The sequence below is a fragment of the Mytilus californianus genome, unplaced genomic scaffold, assembly GCF_021869535.1.
Source record: "Mytilus californianus isolate M0D057914Y unplaced genomic scaffold, xbMytCali1.0.p SCAF_6, whole genome shotgun sequence".
Taxonomy (NCBI): Eukaryota; Metazoa; Mollusca; class Bivalvia; order Mytilida; family Mytilidae; genus Mytilus; species Mytilus californianus.
The window spans coordinates 34,864,297-34,885,873 of NW_026262712.1; the positions used below are offsets into that span (position 1 = coordinate 34,864,297).

At 31.6% G+C, this 21,577-nt stretch overlaps 1 long non-coding RNA gene across 3 annotated transcripts in view; it reads left to right on the forward strand.

Annotated features, from left to right (window-relative positions):
• Window positions 1-358: 358 nt before the first annotated feature.
• The window catches only part of LOC127705342 (uncharacterized), a 67,222-nt gene continuing 46,003 nt past the window's right edge, over window positions 359-21,577 (forward strand). For 2 of the 3 annotated variants that reach the window (XR_007983840.1, XR_007983838.1), the window contains exon 1: window positions 12,311-12,457. This is a non-coding gene — a long non-coding RNA (uncharacterized LOC127705342). Of the gene's footprint in view, window positions 490-12,310; window positions 12,458-21,577 lie in introns of those variants that run through there. The other variant, XR_007983839.1, reaches the window with a different exon arrangement.

Consider the following 21,577-nt stretch of genomic DNA (forward strand, 5'->3'; position numbering starts at 1 on the left):
AACATTCAAAATAAGTAAATCTTTTATAAATTAAAATTAAGTCAGAATATATATTGTACGTAGATAATATGATTAAAAAACAAATGCACAACTATGATTTACAACTGTGATAAATATTCAAAACACACTATTTCATTTTTCTACAAATTCTGATATGAAGTAACATATGTTGAATATCAATATTCATAAATAATGATTGATCTTTACAAATTTTCTGATGGATTTTTCTTATTCTTCGCTTTTCTGACTCATTAAATTAATCTCATTTAGGTATTTTTTTATGGATAATGTAATTAAACATATTGCTTTACTCCACAGAATCCATATTGGATGTTTACACCTTTTATTTATTATATAATCAATTTAATACATGTTTTTATAATGTACTTGAATTATAACTTTAAACTCACTGATAACAATACTCAGTATTAAAGATAACTTGTATAACCATTGGAACATATTTCACAGACAAGGAAGTTACTTCACCAGGTAAGGAACAAATCTCACAAACCCGGAACTTATTTCACTAGATAAGGAACAAATTTCACAAACCCAAAACTTATTTTTTCATGTAAATTGTGGAACTTATTTTATAGAGATGGAACAAAATATATAGAAATTATCTGTGAAAAAAGTTCTCCCTGAATATATTTCCTGTGATATTTGTTCCACTGGAATTTTTTTCACAGGAACAAATTTTGGCTCACATATTCACAACTAATTCTATATATTATAGTTAGACTTGGGAGGATAAAAAACTTTAAAATGTTGTAATGACATGTCCATTGAAGAAAACAGTAGATTGAACTTTAGAAGTAAATTTTCACGTTTTGTTTGTTGGTTAATTGGGTTGCTATCTAAATTAATTATGTATACTTCACATCTCCTTTAAAATCGTTCAACATTGCTTAAAATATGTTAGCATACATTTATGATTGCTTTTACCGTCTGAGAGTAGTTTTTTGTTCTTTTTATATTACCTTTTAGATATATTTTTAGTCTTCTGTTCTTCAACGTCTGCTATCTTGCTAGGAAAAGCTAGCTAGGTAGATCTAGACAACATCAACTCAGCCCAACGATCTTGGGGTGTGTGTGGGGGCACTTATTATGTAATGAGTGGAAGGGATGAGTCGCTGGGATAGGTCACTATTGAAGCTTCATGATACTGCATGCGGTCGAGAAATTTAGGTGAAATATAAGACAAGGTTGATGATTGAATCTGAAACTAATCAGATGTCGATAATGTTTTACAGATGCAATTAAAATCACCAGAGATTGTGTATATATGTCTCTAAAATCACTTACGTAAATGTTTAAGATATTTATCAAATCTATTTACTAGTATCTCCCCATGAAATAGCGTAGCAATGATAGTTATGTGCAGGTATATATACTTATTGTGAAAAATATATACTGAAGCACGCCTCCGGGTGCGGGAGTTTCTCGCTTCATTGAAGACCCATTGGTAGCCTTCGGCTGTTGTCTGCTCTTTGGTCGGGTTGTTGTCTCTTTGACACATTCCCCATTTCCATTCTCAATTTTATGATAGCTAGGGTAACTACATGAATGTTTTTTTATCATTCATATGCATGTTGTTTAAATATACTTTTTCACTTTTTTTGGTCTTTTAGAAAATGTTGTTTGTGCTGTATTTAGACCCTTCTACCAAGAAATTTGTTTTGCATGCACACGTATAAAAATTGCGGTTTTTATCCAACGCGATCATAGGTTTGAACGTTGTTTTCAATTTAGAATCTCTTTTATAATTCAATATATATATATATATATATATATGTATACTTTTTACTTTTTTGGTCTTTTGGAAAATGTTGTTTGTGCTGTATTTAGACCCCTCTAACAAGAAATTTGTTTTGCATGCACACGTATAAAAATTGCGGGTTTTATTTAACGCAATCATAGGTTTGAACGTTGTTTCAATTTAGACTTGTTTATATATATATATACAGTCCTTGGATGGTGTAACCTTCCCACTAACACCATACACCATTACATCATTCACCATACACTATTACACAATACACACTGTACCATTACACCATACACGTTACACCTTTGCACCATACACCTTACACATTACGCCATAATGCAATTTAATTTCAAAGAAAGCGTGCGACTACAAAATTATTTATTTATTTTAGAAAACGAATTTTGATCACAATATTGTAAATTAATGTATAAAATTAAAAATCAGTTCTTATCAATATTTTGCATAGTTTTAAATGTCGTACACCATTCATTCACACCTTTCCCGATCGCACTTCACACCATTACACCATTCCCCTTACACCATACACCATAGCATCATACACCTTCTACCATTGCACCATATGCCATACACCATTACACCATACACGTTTTTTTTTTTAGGTTTACACCATCCAAGGGCTGTATATATATATTTATAAAGGGTGGGGTTTTGGATGTCTCAGCTGCTCACCCATGCCATAGAAAAGGTCGAAGTGCCGCCGCCCCCGCCCCCTGAGATGAAAATTCTCGTGTTGATTAATATTAATCGAACAGAAATATTTGATTTCTTCGTTTTAAAATGTTTATGTTGCCTTGAGATTATCTTACTGAGTATAAATAAATAAAACCTAAGAAAAAAGCATTTTCCTAAAAGTTTTCTTATGTTTTCACGTATAAAATGTACGTAACAGTGAGCGACTTGATTGAAATAATCACGTGTATGTTTACAAATCTTCAGGAGATTCGGCTATTTATAGATAAGTTCTACCTGTGTACCGATATGCATGATTGGTAACCAGGAAAATCTATTTACTGTAATAAAGAGTTCAGATCCGACACTCTACGGGATTAAAAGACATTTACTAGGTTTGAATTGTCCCCACCAATCAACGAACTTTAATTATTACAGCGTCAGTAATATCTTCCAATTAGGTAGTGAGAAAGCCTTCAGCTCGCAGACTGTCCATCGTTCAACTCTTAATACTGTCTCAAGGAGAAGGTAATTATTTCTAAGTTCTACTACAACGAAAATATATGAATATGCACTGATATGCCTGGACTCGGAATAGTATACCAGGATTTGGGTATAATCCCCTCTTTTTATTTCATTCTGTTTTATTTTTTTTTCTCAATATTTTTTTTTTTAATATTTTTGCTATCATAAACACAGTCTTACTTTGGGGACATAAACATGTGCCTACCCCTTTCTCTTATTTCTTTGTGTAAAAAATCACCGAACATTTTAAATAAAAAATCGTGCAAAATCATTTGACGACTTCTTTTAAACCAACCTTCAAAGAAATGATTATTTCAGGATCTTCTTTAGAAATAATAGAGCCCATTGAAGCCATTAATCAGTGGCCCGAGTCCTAACCTTGCAGGAAATTCATAGGGGGAATATTAAGATAAGAGAGGCATTTTTGCCCTCCCCCCCCTTTTCCCTTAAAAAAAACTGATTATGCTGTATACTATAAAGTTAATTTATTGTACAATTTTTAGTCAAGTGACTTTAATTCAGAAGTGTTTTTTTGCTGCATATCAATCGATGTTGATATTATTCTTTTAGTCTCATTTGACAAGCTGTTTATATTTACGGGGAATCGACATGGTCCATATAACAGCTAGTAGAAAAACCAATCAAAGTTGGTACTTGAGGAGTTTATTCCTATGATGATTCTGTTTTTATTTTTTTATTTTTTATCCATTACTACTATTTTCCAGAACGGTTTATCTTGAGTTTATAATCAGTAACATGCACGCGGAGAACGTGCATAAATGAATGGTTACAATTCACAGTGTTTGCCTCAGAGTAAAATTTTGGCCCACTGCATTCTCCATTGAAAGCTACAATAATCATTTAACAAAACGCGAATTTATCATTCATGGGATGTATGGCCGGAATAATAGCATAATAGCAGAGAAGAGCTATTCTTCCGGATGGTCGGACGAATAGACATGTTTTGCTATTTTTCTTGCTAGCCGGAAGAATAGCTACTGCCTATTTTATATAGCAGAGTTGGCCGAGTGTCGGTATTACAGGGTAAATAGCATGTGTTTTTCCCTAAATTCAATTGGTCTAGGAAGAAGCAGGCGTCCTGAAAAAACAAAAATTAACTTACCTAAAATTGTTGGGCTATCTTTCAGGAAAAGTATATATGTACTAATATAAACAAGTATAAATTGAAAACAACGTTCAAACCTATGATTGCGTTGGATAAAAACCGCAATTTTTATACGTGTGCATGCAAAACAAATTTCTTTGTAGAGGGGTCTAAATACAGCACAAACAACATTTTCCAAAAGACCAAAGAAGTGAAAAAGTATATTTTAACAAAACGCATTTGACCAGCAGGTCGAACAACGGATGTTCTTAAACCCTGCTGACTGCCATGGCGATTGCCAAATAAACGGATCACAGATGTAACACAATGGATCTTAATTATGTTAATTTAATACCAAACAGAAAACAATAAACTTGCGGAAAAGATGGTATACCGCAAACATGAGGTGCAAAAATTTGTACACCATGTACTAATATAGCTATAGACCAGGATGAAGCCGGAATATATGTCAAAATTTCGGATTTTAGCAATCACTTTGCTTCATAGATTTGGTAGTTTCTAGTGAAATAAGCCAGAATATTCAAAGAAATACAAAGCGCACGAAGTTCTGTGATATTGTGCGTTTGTTTAAAGTACATACTGGACAATTTTTTGAAAATGACCATGGCGTTAAACAAATTCAGGAGAATTCTAATTGTCCTACATTTGTACGTATTACAACTGCTACTCAAAAAAGAGTATAAATGAAAGTTTTATAGAGATAGACATGTAACATTGCAATAGGTCACCTACATAAGTTGTTGAAAATGGTTAATACGCGTGGAAACCGTGGCACCCTTCGGGACTTAGCAAAACAGAATTAGCGATCAGCCATCAGTCATCAGTCATCGGTCATTCATCAATCAGTCAACGTTAGGATCATGTTAGTAACATATTAACTCGGTTATACAATCGTTGTATATTCGTGGTATTGACATATTCGGTTTTAAAATTTGCCATACTATAAAAATTATGCATAGGTTTAACTACTAGTAATTGAAACATAATACAATGTAAACAAACTTAAATGTGTTATAGAACTGAGCAAAAGTTCAACATGCATGCATTTCAACGGTTCACAGTTCACAGTTGGTAATACAGTTTGTTTCTAGTAAACATTTGAAAGTTGTGAGCACCCGTTCTGATTCGTGCATATCATTAATTTATTTATAATTTGGGACTGGTGTCCGGATAGGATACAACAGGTCAGATCTGTTGCTTCCGTGCTAATTCACCAATCAGTTAAGGATCCGTCACCGATCTATCACCGATTAGTCATTGATCAGTCAAATAGTAACGCTACGAGTACATGCACTGCTTGCTGTACGAGACATCTGATTTAACGAACACATTCTGACTGTATACCTTTCTGCGTATTTATATATCCCGCACAACCAACCAGAAGCCCTTTTCTAGCAAGAATTTTTTTTCGCATGAGTTCGATATAAGTTATAGTTTAACTTTTACATATATAATTATGTCGGTATTACAGAGTAAATAACATGTGTTTATTCCCTTAATACAATATTGGAGTATTTTGTTAGTCTGTGCGCTCCTCTGATAGTTCTGTATCAGGTTAAATTTTTAGCTTACAGTTTTGGTTTCAGGTAGTTAATGGTAAAATCAACTTAAAAGATGTACATTATGAAGTGAACTGTTTAGCATTTATGTAAAATTGAGAATGGAAATAGGGAATGTGTCAAAGAGACAACAGCCCGACCAAAGAGCAGAAAACAGCCGAAGGCCAAAGATGGGTCTACAACACAGCGATAAAATCCCGCACCCGCATGCGGGTTTCAGCCGGCCCCTAAACAAAAATGTGTACTAGTTCAGTGAAAATGGACGTCATACTAAACTCCAAAACATATAAATTAACTAAAATTAAAAACAGACAAGACTAACAAAGGCCAGAGGCTCCTGACTTGGGACAGGCGCAAAAATGCGGCGGGGTTAAACATGTTTAGTGAAATCTCAATCCTCACCCTATTCCTCTAGCCAATGTATGACATTTTCTGTTGTTATACAACAAGAGAAATGATAAAATTATATATACGGCAATTCTTTTTTTATTTATTATAAGTTTGTTTCATTTTGACTATTTTCCAGGACGTTTGATCATTATCTTATAAACATATATCGGAGTTGTTCGTTGACTTTTTCTTTGGTTGTTTGCCTATTTATTTGTATTAGAAAAGTATGGCTGCTTTCACCTGAAAGTTTTTCGTTCATAATAGGCATCGAAAAGTGTAGAGAGTGAAACGTAAAAAAAATAAACATATAAGAACACAATTTATATATTTCCAACGGTATATCACATCTTTTCAAAAATGATCCTTAAAATGTAAAGCTTCACATATATGTGTGGTTATTTTTGTTGTCGATGAAGATGGTGTCTAATCATTGTAGTTTGACTGCAATATGGAATGCCCCACGCCTCTTTTTTTCTATATTTGAATAATGAGTATCCTTACAATTGAATGTTTCTTTTTTCAGATTATTTGGTTTTATTGGACTTCTTGAGTATATTTTCTGATGAAAAATACTCAGAGTCGTGAGACGGGTAATTTGTTATATAAGACCTATTGTAAGCGCCTAAAATTCAAAACATAGTAGTTTCGCCGCCATTCTTTTTCAAATTATAATGGACGTCACGTCGTTGGTTATAAAGAAGGTGATACGTACTGCAAAGCTATTTTAAGTTGACTATGAGGCCATCAACATAAGAAAATCAACAAATTTGACCAAAACTTTATTAAGCATACAGCTTGATACTGTATCTTTTGTTATTGTTTTACTTGTACATATCTTCATATTTATTTACTAAGCCATTTTTATGTTGGATGACGAATAAGACCCTTATCTTACTTACCTTTAAAAGCTTGACATACTTGGTTGACATAATCTTTTGTGGGAGACCGTTCTTATGTTGACATTTAAATGTCTTATTGTTTGATGATCATAGTATATGTATGTTTATACTTATTTTACAATTCTTGTAGAAAACATACAATTAAGAATAATCTTTAAATTGCCAACAGTATTTCCGTCTTTTAAATTTATAATTTTCTTTTATTTCTCTTTCTCTCATATAGCATGTCTAGTATACAGTACTTGCAACCTTAGGCGTTACTATTTTAGCGATCAATCAGCGGTCATCGATCAGTCACCGATCAGTCAAGTTCGCGTCACCAATCCGTCAGTTTTATGGAAAAAATATTTGACTGATCGGACGGATCGGACGGATAGGACCGATCGACCTTTCTGACGGATTTAACTCTACTACGTCACATGATAAACTAATACAAATTACGGAATCTTAGTTTCGTTTCATTTAATTAATGGCGCCACGGAAAATACGAAACGTTCAAGTACAAAAGATCAACATTTTTTTTAGTGATTATTCAGCAAAGTTTTAAGAATTAAAAAAAAAAAAGAAATATGCAGATCGAACTGATTTTATATATTATTATAACAGAATGGTGATTTTCGTTTTTATTTAGGTTATATATTTCATACCCGAACAGTGCTAAAACGATTTTTTATCGCGATTTGGATTTTGTTCCCCGAAAATGCTCTGAAAAATGAAAAGACATGATCATTTTTTGCCAATTTCAATGTATTATTTTTTATATTTTTATAATCTTAAAATTCTTATAAAAAACGTATCTGGAGGCCTTTAAAATAACTAGTTACAAATAACATTGCTGAATTTTTTATAAAAAATAGAAATATTGGTAATTTATTAGAGTTTAAACAATGTGAATGACTTTTAGTATCTTCCCTCTGATATTCGTTTAATTTTGTGAAATACAATCCATTTTGCAATTGACGTTGCATTATTTCTTAATAAAAGAAGAAACATTTGCATTTTTTAGCTACGCAAACAAAAATTTAGTATCTTTTCCTTGAAATTCAGCATAATTTATGCATATTTATCCTTAAACTATTCATATTTTATACAAAATTACTTATCTAAAGGCATTTATAATGTCTGATTGCAAGTGACGCTGCATTGTTCCTCATATATAAGAAAAAAATATTTGCATTTTTAAGCAACGCAAACAAAATTTTATATTTTTTCCCGGAATTTCAGCATAATTTATGAAAAACAACCAATCCTGTTGTACAAAAAGTACTGAAATCAAATGGCGGTTCATAATATCTATCAAAATAGGGAAACTATTGTATATGTCTTCAACACAAACAAAAGTTTAAGTATCATTCTCTTTCCATTATAAAATTTCTTATAAAAAACTGATCATGAGGCCTTTGATATTCTTTTAGTTTAATGAAAAAAAAAAAAAACAATCCTGAACTACAAAAAGTACAAAAATCCAATGACGGTCAATAGTTTCCATAAAAATAAAAAAAATATTGCATTTATATTCAAGAAAAACAAAAGTTTATGCATATATATCCCTAAATTATTCACATCTTATATAAAAGTACTGATCTAAATGCATTTATAATGTCTGATTGCAATTGACAATGCATTATTTCTGATATAAAAGAAGAAATATTTGCATTTTTATGCAACACGAATAAAAAGTTAGTATCTTTTCCCTTAAATTAAGCATATTTAATGAAAAACAATCAATCTTGATGTACAAAAAATACAGAAATCTAATGTCGGTTCATAATTTCTATCAAAATAAAGAAATTATTACATTCATATTCAACAAATATAAGAGTTTATGTATATTTATCCGTAAATTTTTTCACATTTTATACAAAATTATTTATCTAAAGGCATTAATAATGTCTGATTGCAAGTGACGTTGCATTATTATTCATATATAAGAAGAAATATATGCATTTTTAAGCAATGCAAACAAAAGTTTATATTTTTTCCCGGAATTTCAGCATAATTTATGAAAAACAACCAATCCTGATGTACAAAAAGTACTGAAATCAAATGGCGGTTCATAATATCTATCAAAATAGGGAAACTGTTGTATATGTATTCAGCACAAACAAAAGTTAAAGTATCATTCTCCTTCCATTATTAAATTTCTTATCAAAAACTGATCTTGAGGCCTTTTAAATAACTAGTTACAAATAACATTCATTATTTTTTATCAAAAGAAGAAAAATTAGTAATTTTATACATTGCGAACAACATTTTAATATATTTTCTCTGATATTCTTTTAGTATTATTAAAAAAAAAAACAATCCTGAACTACAAAAAGTACAAAAATCCAATGACGGTCAATAGTTTCCATAAAAATAAAAAAATATTGCATTTATATTCAAGAAAAACAAAAGTTTATGCATATATATCCCTAAATTATTCACATCTTATACAAAAGTACTGATCTAAATGCATTTATAATGTCTGATTGCAATTGACAATGCATTATTTCTGATATAAAAGAAGAAATATTTGTATTTTTATGCAACACGAATAAAAAGTTAGTATCTTTTTCCTTACATTAAGCATATTTTATGAAAAACAATCAATCTTGATGTACAAAAAATACAGAAATCTAATGGCGGTTCATAATTTCTATCAAAATAAAGAAATTATTACATTCATATTCAACAAAAATAAGAGTTTATGCATATTTATCCTTAAATTTTTTACATTTTATACAAAATTATTTATCGAAAGGCATTTATAATCTCTGATTGCAAGAGACGTTGCATTATAACTTATATATAAGAAGTAATATAAACATTTTTAAGCAACACAAACAAAAATTTTGTATTTTTTCCCTGAATTTCAGCATTATTTATGAAAAACAACCAATCCTGATGTACAAAAAGTACTGAAATCAAATGGCGGTTCATAATTTCCTTCAAAATAAAGAAATTATTGCATTCCTATTCAACACAAGCAAAAGTTTAAACCTTATATATTTAAAATTCTCATAAAAAATCTTACATGTATCTTGAGGCCTTTGAAATAACTAGTTTCAAAATCATTGCATTTTTTTTTATCAAAAAAAGAAAAAATGGTAATTTTAAACCATGCGAACAACATTTTAGTATATTTTCTCTGATATTCTTTTAATTTTATGAAAAACAACCAATTCTGAACAACAAAAAATACAAAAATCCAACGGCGGTCAATAGTTTCCATTAAAATAAAGAAATGATAGCATTCTTATTCAACAAAAACAAAAGTTTATGCATATTTATTCTTCAATAATTCACATTTTATACAAAATTGCTTTCCTATAAGCATTTATAATGACTGATAGCAAGTGACGTTGCAAAATTTCTGAAATAAAAGAAGAAATATTTGCATTTTTAAGCAAAACAAACAAAAATTTTAGTATCTTTTCCCTCAAATTCACCATAATTTATGAAAAACAACCAATCCTGATGTACAAAAAGTACTGAAATCAAATGGCGGTTCATAATTTCTATCAAAATAAAGAAACTTTTGTATATGTATTCAACACAAACAAAAGTTTAAGTACTATTCTCCTTACATTATTAGATTTCTTATAAAAAACAGATCTCGAGGCCTTTACAATAATTAGTTTCAAATAAATTCATTATCTTTTATCAAAAGAAGAAAAATTAGTAATTTTATACATTGCGAACAACATTTTAGTATACTTTCTCTGATATTCTTTTAGTTAAATGAAAAAAAAAACAATCCTGAACTACAAAAAGTACAAAAATCCAATGACGGTCAATAATTTCCATTAAAATAAAAAAAATATTGCATTCTTTTTCAACAAAAACAAAAGTTTATGCTTATATATCCTTATATTATTAACATCTTATACAAATGTACAAATCTAAATGCATTTATAATGTCTGATTGCATTTGAGGTTGCTTTATTTCTATTTCTAATATAAAAGAAAAAATGTTTGCATTATTATTCAACACGAAAAAAAATTTAGTACTGTATCTTTTCCCTAAAAGTTAGCATATTTTATGAAAAACAATCAATCCTGATGTACACAAAATACTGAAATCTAATGGAATTTCGTAATTTCTATCAAAATAAAGAAATTATTACATTCGTATTCACCGTATTCAACACAAAAAAAGTTGAAGTATTTTTCACCTTACAATTTGAAATGAAGTATGCAACTCTTATAAAAAAGTCGTTACTTGAGGCCTTTTGATTTTGAATAAACATACCACGTTCAAGTACAAGAGAATATTAAGTAATACATATAATGCTTGAAAAGTAATTTATATATTATGTATGTGTTATTGCAACCCGTTGATAAAAAAATTAACGAGTAAGGTGTCTTCGTAGAGGTCCGCGTTTATCGAATGTAAATACTGTGGAGTTCGTTTTACATAAGAATTTTAATTATATACATATCCGTCAGATCCGTGCATATAATTACTTTACTGATCGATCGCTGACCGTTGTCAAGGTAACTCTCATATAGCTTATTTGACGTATCTGACGGATTCTATTGGTCATCGATCACCGATCAGTCATCGATCAGTCAAACATCCGTCACCGATCATTCACCGATCAGTCAAGTTCACGTCAAACAATAACGCCGAAGGTTGCAAGTACTGTAAATAGTCAATAAACCTCAAAACAAACATTAGATGTTTGTTCCTGACCCTGCTCATAGCTTCAAGTAATATCTGAATTATTTTTTGTGACAACAAAATTGTTCCGGCGTGACATTTGTTCCGCCGGAACTTATTTCATAGGATATATGTTCCACCGGAATCTATATCACAGAAAATTTATACCCGGCATACATATTATAAGGAAGTATGTTCCAGCACTGTAAAATTTGTTCCGGAACTAATTTTTTACTTAATGTTAAATAAGTTCTGGGTGTTATAGATTAACATGATGCAGTAACTTTATATCAAGCAAAACATTCTATAGTTGTACCTGACAAATTCAAAACTCAACATTGAAGTCTTTAAACAACACGAAAACATTCAAAATAAGGTAAATCTTTTATAAATTCAAATTAAGTCAGCATATATATTGTACGTAGATGATATGATTAAAAACATCTGCACAACTATGATTAACAACTGTGATAAATATTCAAAACACACTATTTCATTTTTCTACAAATTATGATATGAAGTAACATATGTTGAATTGCAATATTCATAAATAAATGATTGATCTTTAAACAATTTCTGATGGATTTTTCTTATTCTTCGCCTTTATGACTCATTAAATTAATGTCATTTGGGTATATTTTTTTTTATGGATAATGTAATTAAACATTTTGCTATACTCCACAGAATCCATATTGGATGTTTACACCTTTTAATTATTATATTATCAATATAATACATGTTTTTATAATGTACTTGAATTATAACTTTAAACTCACTGATAACAATACTCAGTATTAAAGATAACTTGTATAACCAGTGGAACATATTTCACAGACAAGGAAGTTTTTTCACCAGGTAAGGAACAAATCTCACAAACCCGGAACTTATTTCACTAGGTAAGGAACGAATTTCACAAACCCAGAACTTATGTTTTCATGTAAATTGTGGGACTTATTTTATAGAGATGGATCAAATTATATAGAAATTATCTGTGAAAAAAGTTCTCCCTGAATATATTTCCTGTGATATTTGTTCCGCTGGAACTTTTTTCAAAGGAACAAATTTTGGCTCACATATTCACAACTATTCTATATATTATAGTTAGACTTGGGAGGATAAAAAACCTTTAAATGTTGTAATGACATGTCCATTGAAGAAGACAGTAGATTGAACTTTAGAAGTAAATTGTCACGTTTTGTTTGTTGCTTAATTGGGTTGCTGTCTAAATTAATTATGTATACTTCACATCTCCTTTAAAATCATTCAACATTGCTTAAAATATGTTAGCATACATGTATAATTGCTTTTATCGTCTGAGAGTAGTTTTTTGTTCTTCTTATATTCCCTTTTAGATATATTTTTAGTCTTCTGTTCTTCAACGTCTGCTATCTTGCTAGGAAAAGCTAGCTAGGTAGATATAGACAACATCCAACTCAGCCCAACGATCTCGGGGTGTGTGTGGGGCACTTATTATGTAATGAGTGGAAGGGATGAGTCGTTGGATAGGTCACTATTTGAAGCTTCATGATATTGCATGAGGTCGAGAAATTTAGGTGAAATATAAGACAAGGTTGATGATTGAATCTGAAACTAACCAGATGTCGATAATTTTTTACAGATGCAATTAAAATCACCAGAGATTGTGTATATATGTCTTTAAAATCACTTTCGTAAATGTTTAAGATATTTGTCAAATCTATTTACTAGTATCTCCCCATGAAATAGCGTAACAATGATAGCTATGTGCAGGTATATATACTTATTGTGAAAATTATATGATAGCTAGGGTAACTACATGTATGTTCTTTTATCATTCAAATGCATGTTGTTTAAATATACTTTTTTACTTTTTTTGGTCTGTTGGAAAATGTTGTTTGTGCTGTATTTAGACCCCTCTACCAAGAAATTTGTTTTGCATGCACACGTATAAAAATTGCGGTTTTTATCCAACGCGATCATAGGTTTGAACGTTGTTTTCAATTTAGACTAACTTTTATCATTCAATATATATATATATGTATCACCATGTTTCACCATCACTGCTGTAGATCCGATGGATAAATCTGTTGTAGAGTTGTCACTGGTTCAGACGTACTTATAAATATAATTATTTCTGTGACTGTATCTTGCATTAATTTGTACGATCCTTTACAATAGATATTTCAGCTGATCTGTTACAATTCCATCTTCTTGCCTTATATATCATGTACTGTATTACAACGCTAGATTAAAACTGACGAGGAAAGGTAACACCCGGCCACCGAAAGCTTTACTTTGAAGCCTAGGTGGTCGAGTGGTCTAGTGCGTCGGATACAGTGCAGGCGATTTGGTGTCACGATATCTCAGTAGCATGAGTTCGAATCCCGGCTAGGGAAGAACAAAAAATTTGCGAAAGCAAATTTACAGATCTAACATTGTTGGGCTGATGTTTAGACAAGTTGTATATCTATATATATATACTTTTTCACTTTTGTGGTCTTTTGAAAATTGTTATTTGTGCTGTATTCAGACACCTCTACCGAAAAATTTATTTTGCATGCACACGTATGAAAATTGCTATTTTTATCCAACGCAATCATAGGTTTGAACGTTGTTTTCAATTTAGACTTGTTTATATAATATTGTAACGTGACCGTTATTCTGATTCAAGACTTCAAGGAAAATTCCATCCTTACAGTATCACAGCTGATACACCTTCTCCAGTATCTTGACCAACTGACCTTTATCAGAGAGTTTAATTACTTTCTCTCTAGACAAAACAAATAGGCATAATTAATTTTATTACCCTACATTGTTACTTGTCTTAATTACATCTGAAAGTTCAGCTTTAACTGCAGATAATAAAATTAGCCGGTTTTCAAATTAGCATTGCGTTATTAATTTTCTCTGTACACGAATAAACAGTTATAAAGCCAAATCAACTAGAGGTCAATATTTACAAAACATTAGAATATTACATAACCTCCCTCTTTGAAAAACATGGGTCTCACATGTAAAAAAAAATTAAAAAAAAAACAACTTTAACTTATTAAAGTATGGAAGACCACTTTCAAAAATTAAACAACAACACGCAATAAAATATACGTGGAAAAATCAAAATGTATCAAAAATCAATTTCAACATTGTAACAATAAAATGAATAAAATAATCCAATCATAATCATGAAAACATGCAATGTTCATTTCAATGTTCATTTTAAATGTTCATAGTTTATAAAGTTCAATAAAAGTTCGAATCAGGAACGAATATGTTGGGTGGACGCTTTACAACACGTTGTATGCGACTGTATTCAACATTTTCAGTTGGAAAATTAGACAAATTGCACTGTTCATTTTCACTTAATTCAGTGTCAGACTCGGTGTTATTTTCTTTGATTGCGGTAGCGTTAGACTCCGTGTCTTTTTGACTTACAGTTTTAATTAGGCAATTGTCAAAATCTCCAAAATACGGTTTTAGTCCAGATCTGTTGTAATGAACAACACTTGATTTTGCTGGTTCTGAATTTTGAATACGGTAAAACAAGTCGCTAATACTGTTTGTGTATAAACATGATAAACTAGATAAATGTTCTGGAATATCTTCTTTTGACAAATCTAGAGAACAAGCTGACTCGTTAAGTAATGTTACTGTTTCACATGGCGTTTCAGAAGTTTTTTTATACACTTTAACAGACTTATCTGTTGCGTTCAAAACTTGAATCGGAACGGCATTTGATGATGAATTAACTACTGTTTTAGCCAACAGGAGCTGATGTTTCTCCACAAATTTATCTGAAGCTACTAATATGCTACATTCTGGAGCATAACCAATATCAATAACTTTCCCAGGAATAATCTGCTCGACACCAGGCGGAATAATTGTTGTCTTTGACACAGCAACTCGACAACATCGCACACCCTGTGTATTTAATACTGCACATGATATCTCTTCTTTATTAAAGAAGAGGGACGAAAGATACCAGAGGGACAGTCAAACTCATAGATCGAAAACAAACTGACAACGTCATGGCCAAAGATAAAAAGACAAACAGTCATTGTATTGTTGGCCACATGAATGCAACACATGTTTGTTTCATGAAGTCAAAGCCGATAATACAGTCTATATCTTCATCTATATCAGCTACCCACACATCGTCCATTTTACCTATTGCTTTAACTTTAAGTGGTTTACCGTCGGCAAGTTTCATGTTTGTATGTGTTGGACGCAACACCACTTTGTTTTCGGACAGAAAATTGTATACCTTATCGTTCAAAATTGTCACATTTGCACCTGTATCTACTAAACATTGAACGTTTGTACCTTGAAATTTACCAGGACTATACATTCCTCTATCGCCACTTGCTATACGAACGGTTATTACTCTGTCTTTTTGTTGATAATTTCTGTTACTTTTGTCATCATTAGGACAATTTCTTCTAATATGACTTGTCTCGCCACAAGTCCAACATCCTTTTTTTTCCGTCTTGTTGTTATTGTTGTTAAATCAGCGTCTCTGTTGACACATATCGCGCTTACGAAACTGAAGCTCACGTCAAAGTTCTTCTACCATATCAGTCAGTGTTTCAATTTGACCAGACACTTCTGAACTTTCCGAATTTGCAAAATTTCGAATACTTGAAGGTTTGTCACTCTGTTTATCCGCGATATAAAATGCCTCGAGCTCAACATCCAACTTAACTGCATCATCTAGTGTCTTTGGGTGATCTTGATGCATACGCAAACGTGTATCCACATCATCTAATGCATCAATGAAATGATCTCGGCTCAACAGGCTTAATAATTTTTAAACCTGGGTTAATTTTACAATTACTTTGATGAATAAATTTAAATTCAGTTATAGAAACGTTTAACATGTATTATGTGAACTATGTTTGCACACTAAAATACTGGGTTTATGACGATCAGTGCCTTCAGTTATGAGAGTGTGCTCACAGCGCCGTTAATCTTGTCGTTATCATACAAACATGGCATACCAATTTAATTGTGCCTACAGCGTGTTGGTATTATAACTTTCATATTGCACAATTTATGACTAATGTATTAGAAGCCAAACGCATTAACAGCAATTCTCTGTAACCACCAACCATGTTGCGGCACTCATAGTCTTAGATTTTCTTGAAATTTGGTTTATTGGTAGCTATCGATAAACAAAGAAGAATTATGTTGACAAAAAATTTGTTTATGCCCCCGTTGCCATAGTAACGGGTCCCCTTGGATTTTGCCTCAAAAATGCATATTTTGACGAACAAAAATGACGCATTTTAAGCAGTAATCATGCACACATTTCAAGTTTTATGAATATTTTGACTTTTGTTCATTAAAATATAACATTTCATGAGTGAGATGAAAGATAAAAACTATTTCTGACAAAAGGGGAAGTAGGGGGCAGCACTGATTTAAATAGTGGAGTTTTCAATGTATTCAAGAAGGCAAATTATAGGCATTTTGCATGGCATAATTTTACACTTTTGCATCCACAACCAATTATACAAAGATAAAAAATGTAAACTATCACTGTTGCCTAGGGATAATTTATCAATAAAGGTTTGGGAAATTAGTTGCTAGGGTGGTTGCTATGGGAACATAAAAATGTAATTTTTGGTATTTTGAAAAAGAATTTTGACATTGTTATTGAAATAGCTTTAAAACAGTGACATATACAAAATAAAAATCACTTGGGACAAATTGTGCATTCGATGACCTTAAAGTTGTCCTAAAGGTCAAAGCTTATTGATGACCTTGACTTTGACCTTCAGTCTTTTTTATTTAATTTTGTTAAGTATTGTAACAAATAAACCCAAAAAGTATTTAGAAAAAGAGTTTAGACCAAATTTTGCTTTTATTTGGTAAGAAAGCAAAATGCCAGAGGTCAAGGTCATGTTTTAAGTTCTAAGCAACGACCCTTACTTGATATAAAAGTACCTAGCAACCATATAAAGTTGGGTTTAGATTAATACGAACTAAAATATAGATCCTAATTAAAAATTAAGGGGTCAATATTATTAACATAAACTTTACCAGCCATTCTCATATAACTAGAAAATGCATTAACAACCACCCTTGTATTGGTGCTTTCGGTAAAAATTCTGAAATTTTGAAACTAAAGTTGTAATTCATTCTTCCAATTAGACTCTCAAATTTCTTTTAAGAACAGTAATTGTGTTTCTTAAATAATTCACATACATGAGTTTACTCATGTACATTTCAGTTAATCGCCAGCTACTTTGTCTCCTGTTCTTACTTGAATTACAAATGCTGCTTTTTCCAATGTGTTTTATCAATTTCACAAATAAATACCAGTTGAATCATAATAGCGTTTCCCAGGGGCCTCCTGTTTTACTTTAATGTTCTTAATCTTGAAACTGGATACATGGATAGAAAGTAATATAACAAATCATTATATCTATTGAAACTTGTATGGATAAATGAACAATTTAATAGCAAAAATTACCAACAAGACTAATAATTAAATCAACATATTCTAAATTTTGCGTTTTGCCCTTAAATGAATACTAAAGGAGACAAATTCAAATAACAGCAATTTTTCTTGTTTCCTTATCCCAAGTATGTTAGACTTGTTTACCTACTCTTGTAGCTATACATATATATTATTCTATATTCTATATTGACATATTTATGTTAGGGAGCTACCATTTGATTTTTATGGGGGGGGGGGGGGGGGGGGGGAGCTAGGATGAAAAGGCAGGATGAGATTATTTGCCAAAGAAAAAAGGCAGGAGGACAATTTATGTAAAAAAAAAGACAGAATAAACTAAAAAAAAAAGGAAGGACCGATTAGAGTGAAAAATAAAAAGGTAGGACCGAATAAAGGGAAAAATAAAAAGGCAGGACAACATTTTTCATCCTAGCCCCCACCCCCATAAAAATCAAATGGTAGCTCCCTTAATAATAAATGACGATTGTTACCCCAAATCGTCTTTAAAAAGGTATTTACTCTAATTAGGGGTTGTCAAACGAATTTAACCATGTTAAATTATTTGTAATCGTGTCTTGCTGATAAGTTTCCTTCTGCTATAATATGGTATTTTTGATATTAGGCAAAAACGCACACAAAAAAAAGTCTTTTAAGGGCAATAACTCCGATAAAAATCAGCTGACGATTAAAACAAACAAGATCTGGTGCTGCTGATAATCTATTAAATCAAATGTTTCTCTTTCTCTTTTATTGTTTTCAAGATAATAGGCAAAAAAGACAAAACATAAATGGGGAATGTGTCCGTGGAAAACAGATGATGCCCCCGCTTGCATATCATATTTATGAAGTTATAAAGGGACATAACTAAAGAATTGTAAAAGTGACGCTAGCCAAATTTGTACTTGATCTGAGTTTTGTGATAAAAGACAATGTGTATAAGTCTCATAACATTTAGTTGAGGCTAACTTCAGTTAGAGAACAGAAACGAAAAATTCAGCAATTTTTCCATTTGTAAACAAAACTAACTCTAGAACTGTAAAAGTGACACCCCCAAATTTCAAACTTGATTTGCATTTTGTGGTAATATTATAAACATTGTGTATAAGTTTGAAAACATTTGGTTGAAGCAAACTAAAGTAAGAGAATGAAACGAAAAAATTAGCAAATTTAATGTTTATAAACGGACATAGCTCAAGAATGATAAAAGAAAAGCCATTGAATTTCAAACATGATCTGTATTATGTGGTAATAAGAATTGTGTATTAGTTTCATAACATTTGGTTGAAGCAAACTAAAGTGAGAGAACGGAAACGAAACAATTAGCAATTATTATGTTTATAAAGGCATATTACTCCAAACGGTAAAAGTGACGCCACCCAATTTCGAAATTGATCTGTATTATGTGGCAATAAGCATTGTATACAAGTTTAACAACATTTGGGTGAGGCAAACTAAAATTAGAGAAAGATAATGAAAAATTCAGCAATTTTTAAGTTTATAAAGGGACGTAACTCCAAACCTGTAAAGTTGATTACACCCAATTTCGAACTTGATCTGTTTTTTGAGGTAATACGCATTGTGGTTAAGTTTCATATCATTTGGTTGAGGCAAACAACAGTTAGAGAACGGAAACGAAAAATTCAGCAATTATTATGTTTATAAAGGAGCATTAATTCACTCCAAAACGGTAAAAGTGACGCCACCTAATTTCGAAATTGATCTGTATTATGTAGCAATAAGCAATGTATATGTATATATCATTTGGTTGAGGTAAACTCAAATGAGAGGACGGAAACGAAAAATTCAGCATTTTGTTTGTTTATAGAGGGGCATAACTCCTAAACTGTAAAAGTGATGCCACCCAATTTCGAACTTGATCTGTGTTTTGTTGTAATAAGCATTGTGCAAAGTTTGATAACATTTGGTTGAGGCAAACTAAAGTTAGAGAACGGAAACCAACTCTGGGATGTACGGACGGACGTACGTACGTACATACAGATATACAAGGGTAAAACTTAATGCTTCTAGTTATAACAATTTTCATGATGATAGACAATTTAAACTTGCATTTTACTCCTATATTCTATCTAAGCCATGACAGCCATCATGGGATACATTTTAAGTACATACCCTAATGATAACTGTGTCCAAATCTGGTTTAAGGAGAAGTCCGGTAAAAGATAAGTTACATTTTAGACACTTAAGTGTGTACTTCACTTGAATCAATCAGTTTGTGTTAAAGATTTGAACTGATTTGGTCATTACAAATGCTAGAATTCAAGTTCAAATATGAAAATCTATTAAATTTGCTATTAAATTTCATTTTGAGGATGTTTTTTTTTTGTCTAAAATGGAAGTTGCCAAATTCATTTTCAGTCTCAACATTTATATACAGTTAAGCCAAAAGTTAAGCACCACCTAGTTTTATTGCATCGAAATTTTTTTCATTTAAAAAAATCAGTTAATTCTCGAAAAAGAGAAAATTATCATGTAGCAATTTTGCTAACATATACCATAAACAAACCGTAGACTTACGTTTGTTCACCTATGCAGGTTCTATGCATTTGAAATTTGCGTTCATAGAAATAGTGAAAATTACACAAATCAGAAACGGAATTTAAGTTTCACTGTGATTTTATTTTTTTACAACAATTAATCACCCAATATCATTAAAAGTCTCTACAAATAATCTTTGGTATGTTCGGCAAATTTAATGTCAATATTTGAGTCAATAGGATGTGTAACACCCTCTCTTCTGGTACAGTTCCATAACACGGAGTCTCATACTCTGTACAAGCCTTCTGAACTTTAGTTGAGCAAATGTATTCCATTCAGCAACAATTGGGCTTCTTAAATCGCTAAGATTTTGCATAGATGGATATCTGCGATTGAGATTTCTGCCAATGGCATCCCAGACATGTTCGATAGGGTTCATGTCTGGAGACATGGAAGGCCAAAAGATAGTGTCAATGGCTTCTTGCTCTTTGTACACTTTGTACTCGGTTACAATCCTTGCCCTGTGTGGTCTAGCATTGTCGTACATGCACAAGGGTCTTAAAGCAAGTGAAATTATCAAAATGAGGGACTACAAAATTTTTAAGCACCAAATCCCTGTATGTCTGTCCGTTCATGTTACCCTGCAGAATATGCATACCCACCTTACAACAGTATGAGAAGAAACCCCATACAGTAACACCACCAGCAACGTATGCAGTCGTTGGGCAAATGTTGTTTTGGTCATTAGCAGTTTTATTTCCACGACAAACTCGTATTCTGCCGTCTATTGGTCGTAACAGAAACTTGACTCTCATTTGACCAATGAATATTTTTCCAGCTTCTCATGTTCCAGCGTCGATGGTCATTAACCCTTTGAAACCTGATTATACGGTGCCTGGCTGTTAGGGCAGGTCTCTTGACAACACGACGTGCTCTTAGGTAGCCTCTATGAAGTCGACGGACCAATGTTCGAACACTAATATGACCATCTTGACGCCAGTGGTGTCTAAGTTGTGGGGCAGGAGTAAATGGGTTGGCTTCAG